Source organism: Vespula pensylvanica, chromosome 8 (assembly GCF_014466175.1).
Source record: "Vespula pensylvanica isolate Volc-1 chromosome 8, ASM1446617v1, whole genome shotgun sequence".
NCBI lineage: Eukaryota > Metazoa > Arthropoda > Insecta > Hymenoptera > Vespidae > Vespula > Vespula pensylvanica.
Genome location: NC_057692.1, coordinates 8,511,960 through 8,522,459, shown reverse-complemented (window position 1 = coordinate 8,522,459; position 10,500 = coordinate 8,511,960).

The window sequence follows — 10,500 nt, the reverse complement described above, 5'->3', positions numbered from 1 at the left end:
AAGCATGGACTAAACCCAAAGAATAATGTTACAAAGTTTTCTTATGGTGCGATTCTTCTGGAATTATACATAATTTTAAAATAAATATTAAAAATAGAGTGAAGGTAAGTGAAATTAAAGGTAAAGTGAAACATGTTGTCCAATTAGCATAGAGATAAGTAAAAATGTATAAGGTGTAAAATAATCCAGAATTGTACAAAAAAATTTATTTCATCTAATTTATTTTGATAATTGATTCACAAGTATGGATTTCTTTTAAAGAAATGAAAAAAATATATAAAGAATGGTTAATATACTCTAGAAAAATATAAAAGGAATTGACTGTGAAAAAAGTAAAATAATATCATAATAAGTGGATACACTTGTGAAGTATATTTTGTAGATATGATATAACCAATAAATACAATAAAGAGATGGGACAGAGAAACCTAAAAAAAGTATTGATATTGAATACTTTAGTACAATAGAATTATATAATGAATCCATATATTGAGTAGACTTATTCTCTTAATTACATTGTACCAAATAAAAATTCTATCAAAAAATGGTATCTCCACATCATGTTCTATTTATTGCAATTAATAGTGGTAATTATTTGACTTTTATATAGAAGAAATTCTTTTTTATATAATGTAAGAAGAAAACATCAATAGCGTTTTTTATATATTAAAGCAGAAATTGCTTCTTGTTTATACTAAGAACATAAAAGAAATAAAAAGGGAGAATATCTTATTTCACATTTATGCTGGAGAAATTACAATATTACAGAAAAAATTAAAAATTATAAAGATAAAGAAAACTAGGAATAAATGCAGTCATTCCAAGGAAAGTTTGCAATGAGAAAGTTTTTCACTTTTTACTCTTTTTTTGATACTGGTTAGATAAATCGGATTTGAACCGTTACTTTTTATTTGGAGCATTTCTTTATCTCATTATTTTCTAAATTACTAGCAATAAATACTACTATGTATTTAAAAAATGTATACTAGTTCATTTTATTCGTATTACAGTTATTATTTTTTTCGAATTTTTCAAAATTAATTACTACACAGTTACCTTTCCTTATTTGTCTAGCTAGTGCATTATAATCACTGTTGTATGATATAGTTTTTATTTCCTATTACTTATTGTCTTATTTACTACTTGGAATTTATTATGTGTAAATCCTGTAATTATGAATTACCTGCTGAACATCAAGGTTTGCTAGTTGTGCATAGAATTATTTTATAGCTTATCTGATTCTGTTTTAACCATTTATCAAAAAATTTACTTTCCGTAATTACATAATAATTATTAATATTGTTTAATTCTAAGCTTACAAGTAGATTGCTGAACTCCTTTTTGAATTCTTTTTATTATTACCTGGCGCGTATGCTATTATTATCCACAAGTGTTTTTATACAAAAATTTTTCTCTTGATTTAATTTCTATTGATTTAATCATGAAAATAATTAACTTTTTTTAACTATGGACAAGTCCATCTATATTCAACTAATTTCGAATGTCTTCGAATAGTTTTATGCATCTTCATGTTTACTCAATGTAATTTAGATATTTCAGATAGAACCGACTCAATTCGGCTAAAATTCATGTGCTTCCTGGCAAATTAATTAATTACGGACAAGTTCGGATAAATACGGCTAATTTCGGGTGTTTCCGTGTGATTCCATGCGTTTTTGCGTTTATGCAATCTAATTAAAAAATTTCAGACAGGTTCGATATAATTCGGCTAAAATTCTGATAAGATCTGGTGTTGCCGGTGGTTCATACATTTTCGCGTTTATCTGATCGAATTTAAACAATGTCAATCAAGTTCAGCTAAGTTCTACTAAAAGTGGGTGTAACATGGTTAATTTATTAATTTCGGAAAAGTTCGGGTATATTCGATTAAAGTTGGGTGTTTTTGAGCGATTTTATATATTTGCAAGTTTATCCGATCGAATTTAGTAATTTCGACCAGGTTCTAATAAATTCGATTAAGTTCGAATTTTTCCATGTGATTTTATGCATTTTCCATTGTATCCGATGGAATTGAGACGTTTTCGGACAAGTTCCGATTAATTCGGATAAATTCGAGTGTGTCGGGGTTAATTTATTAATTTAGGATATTTTCGAGTAAATTTGGTTAACTTCGGATATTTCCGGGTTGTTTATACATTTTCGGATGTATCCAATGGGGTTTAAGCGATTTTGGATATTTTCTGATAAATTCGGCTTATTCAGATGTATCCATGCTAATTGACTAATTTCGAAGAAGTTCGGGTAAATTTGGCTTAGTTCAGGTGTTTCCGGGTGATTCTATGCATTTTGGATAGCCGAATTGAGCCGAATCTGTCCGAAATTTTTAAATTAGGTCGCATAAACATGAAAATTTAGATAATTTCGAATAAAATCGGGTAAATTCGGCGAAATTCAGATGTTTTCGGAATAATACATTAATTTTGAGCAAGTTCTAAATACTGATTTTTTATAATAATTCTTGGCACGAAAAATGTACTTCTCCATTATTTTTATTTATATCTCATATTGATGATCCCATTTAAAAAGTGAAAAAATATTACTTTTATTTTTTCACAGTAACTTCAATAAAATTGTAGTTTTTAAAAAACTAAGTTATTTTTGTTTAAATATATACTTCTATAAAGCACTCCGATTTTTGGTTTCAGAAAAAAAATTGAAGTGAAACTTTTTAAAGCATGATAGTACGAAATTGAGTGTTATGAAAAAGTAAAACTTGGAGCAGAACCCTCATTCTTCAGTGTTTCTTATCATACGCGCAAGAAAGCGTGTTTAGTTACATTTGCTGCACTAAACCAACGATAGTGTTAATTTGCGAAATTATTGACATAACTTATGTTCCTCATCTCTTCCTAATTGTTAGAATTGCAGATCCACTGATCACGATGAAAGAGCAGCAGCGTAAGGCTCAAATACTATCAAAGGTTCTTGCCAAAATACCGTTTGCCTAGTTTCTACAAATTAATGGAAGAACACGATTTCTTTGAAGGATCCCGTGGAGCCCATGAAAGACGCGCGATAAAGAATGCTTCACGAATTGAAATTATAGCAATATATTTCGAGGTAAAGAGATGTGATAAGATATGTATTTTATTATGTGTAATTAATTGCGCTGACTACCTCTAAAGAAGGGATGGCCAGTAATGTTTAGTAAGACTCGAAGGTCTTAATGATTTATTGCATATTGACTGACTTTTTGGTATTTCTCAAATTATTCGCGAAAACAATAATGAGATTAGGAAAAGGAAATGGAAAAGGAGGAGTTTAAGTGAAAAGGGAATCACCTGGAAAGGGAAAACAAAAATTCTTATTAGTCTGAATAATTCTTTCGAAATGTTTAAACAATGTTTAAACATTGCTCACATGTGCTAAACAATTGTTTAAACATATATAACTCTTTATCTTGGTGACCGTATGGACCTATGAATGTTGCATTGATATTAAAAGGGTAAACCTCAGATAAACCCAAGGCATGGTTTCTCTAGGAGTCTACTATCATTATTTATTTATTGCCTGATTTGACACATTATTAAAGACTATGTGCTTGACTAAAGATGCTTAAGCTCGAACAAAAGCGGCAATGTTTGTTTTTATCTAATCAAACTTACTCGATAAAGATTTTATAGAATTCTTTTATAGAATTCGTAAAAATATTGTATAATCTTATCAATCTTATGATACCGATATTTGTGGTCATTCATACTTCATTACAAATTTCTTAAACACAATATCTAAATATCGTATGTCATCACATTAACAGGCAAATCTTCAGAATTGATATTTAATTTCTTCTTACTGTTGAATCTTGGCAATGAAAATTACGAATTAGATTTAATTGATTTTCAAACGTTTCATGTAATTGCAAACATCGATTGAACGAACAATAGATTCCATTTTGATAAAAATAGAGAAATAATTATATTAGAAAATTCTTACGATTTTTCGAATATAAATAATTATTTACAAGAAACTTTACTATTGAAACTAAACGAAGATCCTAAGGTTGTAATTTTACGCGCTAATAATAATTGAAAAGCGAAATAAGATATAAATATTCTATAGACTTCACTAAACTTAATAATATTGTTAACATATTAGAATTTTCGAACAAAAGAGTGCTCAAAATCAGTAAATGGTATGAGTTTAATATTCCGGTGAAAATTATTAAAGTAAATATAATATGTATTGAATCAGTGTTACTTCCAATTATCCTGTATTAAATGATAAAATTAGACGTATTATTCACGAATCTTTTCTGAATGTCGAACCAGGATATAAGACATCTGAAACACCTCCGAAAGTTATTTATTTTCCGATTGTCATCAAAATCATAAATCGATTAACTTGGCGCATAGTCAAATAAGATGAATATCTGATAAATTTTTGTGAGGTAAAAGTAACGGTGAGATTGCTCGAGAAATGCAAAAGAAAATATTAATTTATAATAGTATGGAAACATCTAAATCAGTGTTATGGAATAATTTTAATGTTAGTCGATCGTCAGCGATCTATTGGAATTCATCGAAAAAGAAGAGTGTTATCAAAAAAAAGTAAACAAATTAAAAAGTTTTTAAAAACTTTAGATTTGACGATTGTAATAAAAAAATAACAATCTAATGACAATAGTCTATTCATTAAATATTATCGGACATTTGAAATACGATAATCGTATAACCACCATCGAATTTCACATTTACAATCCGTACGTGAATTTGTCGCTTAAATGATACAAATACCACTAACAAGATCTAATTGTGTTAACATTTCAAAATTTCCTTTATATCAAAGATCAACTAGTTGACAATGAGATAAAGTCAACTTCATCCGGTGTTACAGAAGATAGAATATATTTGGATATACAATGGCATAGCTTCGATGTTTAACGAGATACAATATGGAATAAATCGAATTGAAATCGATCGTAGTAAAAATACGACGACGTTACAAAATCTTTCACTATCTATCACTTGACAATAATAAAAGTAAAGAGTTGAAAAAGCAGCATAGAATCTTGATAAAATGAATTTGATTATCACATTCATATTAGAAAATGGAATATCAATGAATATGTTAATGGGATTTTTTGAAAATTATAAACTACATGTTATATTTAATGTGCGACATGAACTCATATTTATAAAAATCAAAGATGATAAAAATAAACAAAATCGAATAAAAAATCCGAAATCGAATTGATTAAAATACAATAGAAAATGCCACATATTATGTTCAACGAATATACGAAATTGCGATATTTATGGATTCTTCAATGAGATAACTCGATCACAATAAATTTTTACTTGTGGGTTTTGTACGAGTATCCTCTACTTCCGAAAATGTGTAAATTTTTCTACTTAGGATCTTATCTTTAAACTTACTATTATCACAACTATAGATAGTTGCATACATCTTGACACGATTTTGCTCTAATTTCACATGTATTGAACAGATTTATTTAGAATAATTAAAATACTTACAAGCCCGATATGAATTTGACTGTTCATGAATAACTATTCCCTACAAAAGTGAGATGTAAATTTATCCAGTACATACCAAGTAAGCCTGATAAATTTGACATCAAGTTGTGATTAGCATCGTATGCCAACAGTAAATATATTATAAACAGTTTTCCGTACTTAGGAAAAGAAGAAACCCGACCGTCATCAATACCACTCGGTGAATTTGTTGTCCTCAAACTAGTTGAACCATTTACTCGATGTTGGACATGTTACGATGGAGAACTTTTTCACGAGCATATCATTGGCGACAAAATTATTGGCAAAACGAATAACATTATTTACTACTAATCGGAGCAATAGAAGAAAATTCCCCAAGCTAGCAAAATCAACAAAAGACAAAATGAAACATTTCTCAACAGCACTTTATGAATCAAATAATTGTACTCTAATAATTTATAAATCCAAACCAACCAAAAAAGTTACGATACTAGGTTGGAAGCATAAAAGTATAAAAATCAATAACGACAGAAAGCGAATAACTGAGACTGTTGTGTATTATAACAAAACTAAATTCGGCGTCAATATTATCGATCAAATTGCAAGAAAGTACAACGTCAAATCAAAATTCTATAGATGGCCCGTACTAGTTTTTTTTAACATCCTTGATTTGACCAATATTAATGCATGGATCCTTTATAAAGAAACAAGTGGACAAAATATATCCAAACAACAATTTGTACTACAAATAGCAGAGGAGCTTGCCAAAGACTATTACGAATTTCTTCAAGAAGAAAAGTACAAGGAACATCAAGGGGCCAACATAATATTTCACATTCGCGAAAAACATGCCAGATACGATTTTGCAAAGAAAACAAAACAATTAAATCTTGTATGATCTGTACCAAATATATTTGTAATAAATGTATGAAGGAAAGGAATCATCTGCAGAAAATTATTTGCAAAAAATGCAATTAAAAAATTACGGCCACCCTTCATTTATTTCTAAGTAAATATTGTCTCTATGATCTCCTGTTTATGTTATTTACGATACATATAAAAATGAAAATATGAGTGATTATTTTATTATTATTTAAAAGTTACGTTATAAACATTACTTCTTACAATAAATTGACAATTCCAGCCGAAAAAACAACATTTATACCGTAAAATTTGTACACCGATACAAATGACTAGTTATGATGAAAATAGGTATATATGAAACACTGATACGGTTAGTGAATACATAAATAAGCGTAAAAGTAAACGCGATATTTAATGCAGAAATTGTTATAAACAGCATTTTGAACAATATAAAAAAAGATGAAAAGTTTTACGAATAAAAATGTAGTTCTTTTACAAGAATCCGATATGAAAGAATAACATACGAATAAAATAACACAAACGATATTAAACTCGCTAGAAGAATTTCAAGAGTGTGATAATGGAGGGATTGAATATAATTATAAATTTGATCGTCAATATTAATAAATGTTGATTGTTCAATGCAGGAGCTTTTAATAAACTTTCAAAATCTATAAAGGATAAACATGCAATTGTTAACGTTGAATTATTTAATGATGATGATGATTTTATACGGGCAATCGTATCCGTACTATATCTTGTAAAAGTCAATAAAATACGTATAAGCTCTTATCCGCATTATAAAGATGTATTGAATTTAACAGGTGTTACATTTTCTATGACTGTAAATCAAATATCGACGTCCGAGTCAAATAATATTTCTATCAGTTAAAAAAAATAAAAAAAATAAAAAAAAATGAAATCAATACGAATATTATCTCTACGTTGAAACGATAAAGTAATTCGATAAACACATGAATTTACTCTTGTTCGAAAATAGAAGAAACTATAATAAATGATATTATTCGTAAATTAAAAATTTATCGAGATTAGTATCGTCCCAAATTAATTATCATCGATATAAGAAACATATATGTAACAGGTAAATATATTGCATTATTATATGGAATAATGAAAAGTTACTTCAAAGACCGGAGAGCAGGAGGTTTTCAAGCAGGCTTCAAGGATCAATTCTTGGTTCTTGACCTGATGTTTAATCAGCTAATGAAATTAATCGACGATTCGGGAGAAATCAATGTAGTCGCAGATAATCTTCTGGTCTTAATAAACGGCAATTCGTGCAATGAAGTCGAAGAGAAATGAAAACATTATCCAAACTCGGGTCACTGAGTTTTACCACGGAGAGCAGATATGAGGGTGGTATGAAGGACACGATTTCTCATTACATTCTGAACTGTCCGATCTTTAATCTCCAAAGATTTGTTCAGAAGAAGGTGATTCAGAAAATCGCTGAAAGGGTGTAACCAGGCGCAGCTAGACATCTTGTCTCTTCGATTGATGCCTTTTTCTTTTTCCACAATTTTTATAGAGAATTTTCATAAAGGGAAATTAGTCCTGAGAAAGACTCAGTATCTGTGATCTTAGATTAATCTATCCTTGAACAGGGTAGGGTCGAAGAGGTTCGTGCGGCTTTTCCTTTTTTTTTTTTCTTTTTTCTTTAGCCTCTTCACTATCCACCTATTACAATCTCTTCTTCCCCCTACATTCCATCCTACGAAACGGATGTCAGAATTCGTAACAACATGAATGATCTTCCCTGTGGTTCTCCATGGGCGTGACCGAAGACAGCGTGATGATTCATAGCACGTCCTTCGAAATTTGAAAAAAATCTCTATAAATTAATGAATAATACTGTATTCAGTAAAATGATGGAAAATATTCATAATCATATATTAGGAATTACAATAACGAAATGGGAAAGACAATACAGTGCTATTCTGTTGCATGTAAAGCCCAATTTTCAAAGAAGAATTGTATACGGTAAATTTTATAACAATCAAAATGGAAAAATTTTAAATAAAAATAGATAAATCTAGAAATGTCAACATTAGATATTTCTAAAATATGTTTATACAAATTTCATTATCAATAAATATGAAATCGCAATTAAAAGATAGTTATAAAATATTATTTATCAATAGTGACAATTTGACATATCAAATCCTACACGATGATATTTACAAAATTAGGAAGAGAGATATAAATTGGTTCGATACGAGCGATTATTCGATAGACAACGTATACGATATGCTCTTAACGAATAAAAAAATATTGGGCTTGATAAAGGTAAAAGCAACAGAAAAATTATGCGCAAAATCATATGTTTCAGATAAAAAATATACACTATAAAAAATAGCAATAAATCTAATACTAAAAATCTGAAAGATATTATCAATAATTATATTCAAGGAAAAATTAATTTCCACGACTATTTAAAATATTTGTTTGACGATAAAACTAAAATCACGAGACAAAATCATAAAATATTTAAATCGCACAAAGTTTATACGATGATACAAGATAAAATCGTGCTTAATTCATATGACAATAAATGATATATTTGTAATGATAAAGTAAATATGTTTCCATAGAGTCATTATTCTACTATGAAATAAAAAATTGTTTGATTTACAAATTTTTTATTTTTCCATTTATAACACAATATTACAATGATAGTAGTAGCACAATAATACTTTGTCGTTCTGTTATCTGTTTAATTTTTCTTTATCTTTTTATTTTTCGACAAGATAAAAAGTTCCTGCCTCTTTCTCTTTTCGATTGGTTCCTTTTCGAAATCAATTCTGCAACGGAAAATAAGACATCTCTTTCATCTTCTCGTCTCTTTTCTTTCACGTGCGTGTCTGTCAAATTTTGTCTCCATCGTGGTTACTATTATCCATCGTATTCGTGACCTTTGCCTTAACGTTTTAACGCCATCGTTGTCGTCTTCCTCCTTCTCTTTCACCTCATCCACTACATCTGCATCTTTTGAATTTTTTAAAATGTTATCGTCGTTACTTGTTTCTTTTTCTTTTTCTTTTTTATTAATAATGTTATGAACAATAATTTCGTTGTATTGACCTCCTATATATTGTATCAATTCTTCGCCCAATATCGCTCATTCGAGAGATTCGAATATAACAGAGAATTTACATGATTAAGCAAATATACGGTAAATTTTCTATTTAAATCCACTACTAGCTTTTCCCAATAATGTGTTTATATCTTTCTTATACCAGTCAATTTGTAGATCAAATTTTTCGATAATTCATTTATCAATTCGACTTCATTCAAAGACTTTAAATCGGCGAAACTCATGTCAAAAGAACGATACGATACATAACCGAAATGGTGAGAAAAGATCTAATCGACGGTGCACCGACTCATACAATTCTACTCTCATATATTCTATAACCAAAGTATGACAGCCATTAATTGGTTTCGTTGTTTCCCGCGATCACCAAGTTGTTATTTATTATTTTTTATTATCTATTCGTGTCCGTTGTACCACGTTTATTTCTTCTTTTAGAGATGAAATAGAATCGCTTAATTTTGTTCAATTTCCCTCTTTTTATCGCGACCGTGTTCTCATCATCTTCACTCTGTTTCCTATTTCGCTTTAATCGTGAGACGTTTTTAAGGACAAGAAAAAATGTCGTCATTGATTAATTTCGTTTTATTTTTTTATTTCAACCGAAAAAAATTCTTCTCTCTTTCCGACCACGTCAACTTTTAATTCCATAGCAAAAATAATGAAATAAGTGTTCAACTTTTCATATGAATTAAATTTTTAAAAAATGGTTCTAAATTAATAAATTTAAATAAAAATAATAGTACTCTTTAAATTTTATATACTATAGACGCAAGAATTTTATGAGCGATGTGTAGCACAACGGTAAGCATCTATATTCGTAATTCAGAAATTGTGTGTTCTCAAGGCCATCTCATTTTTTTTATTATATCAATATAAACCAATATAATCAAATAATTTATTTTTTTTGTAATTACATATAAATTATAATTAAAATTCAAATCCAAAAAATTAATCGCTTATTAGTCTGAAATGAACATTATCACTTTTATACTTAGTGTTATACACCGTGATTCTGTACATATATTTATATATAAACAGATAATAAAT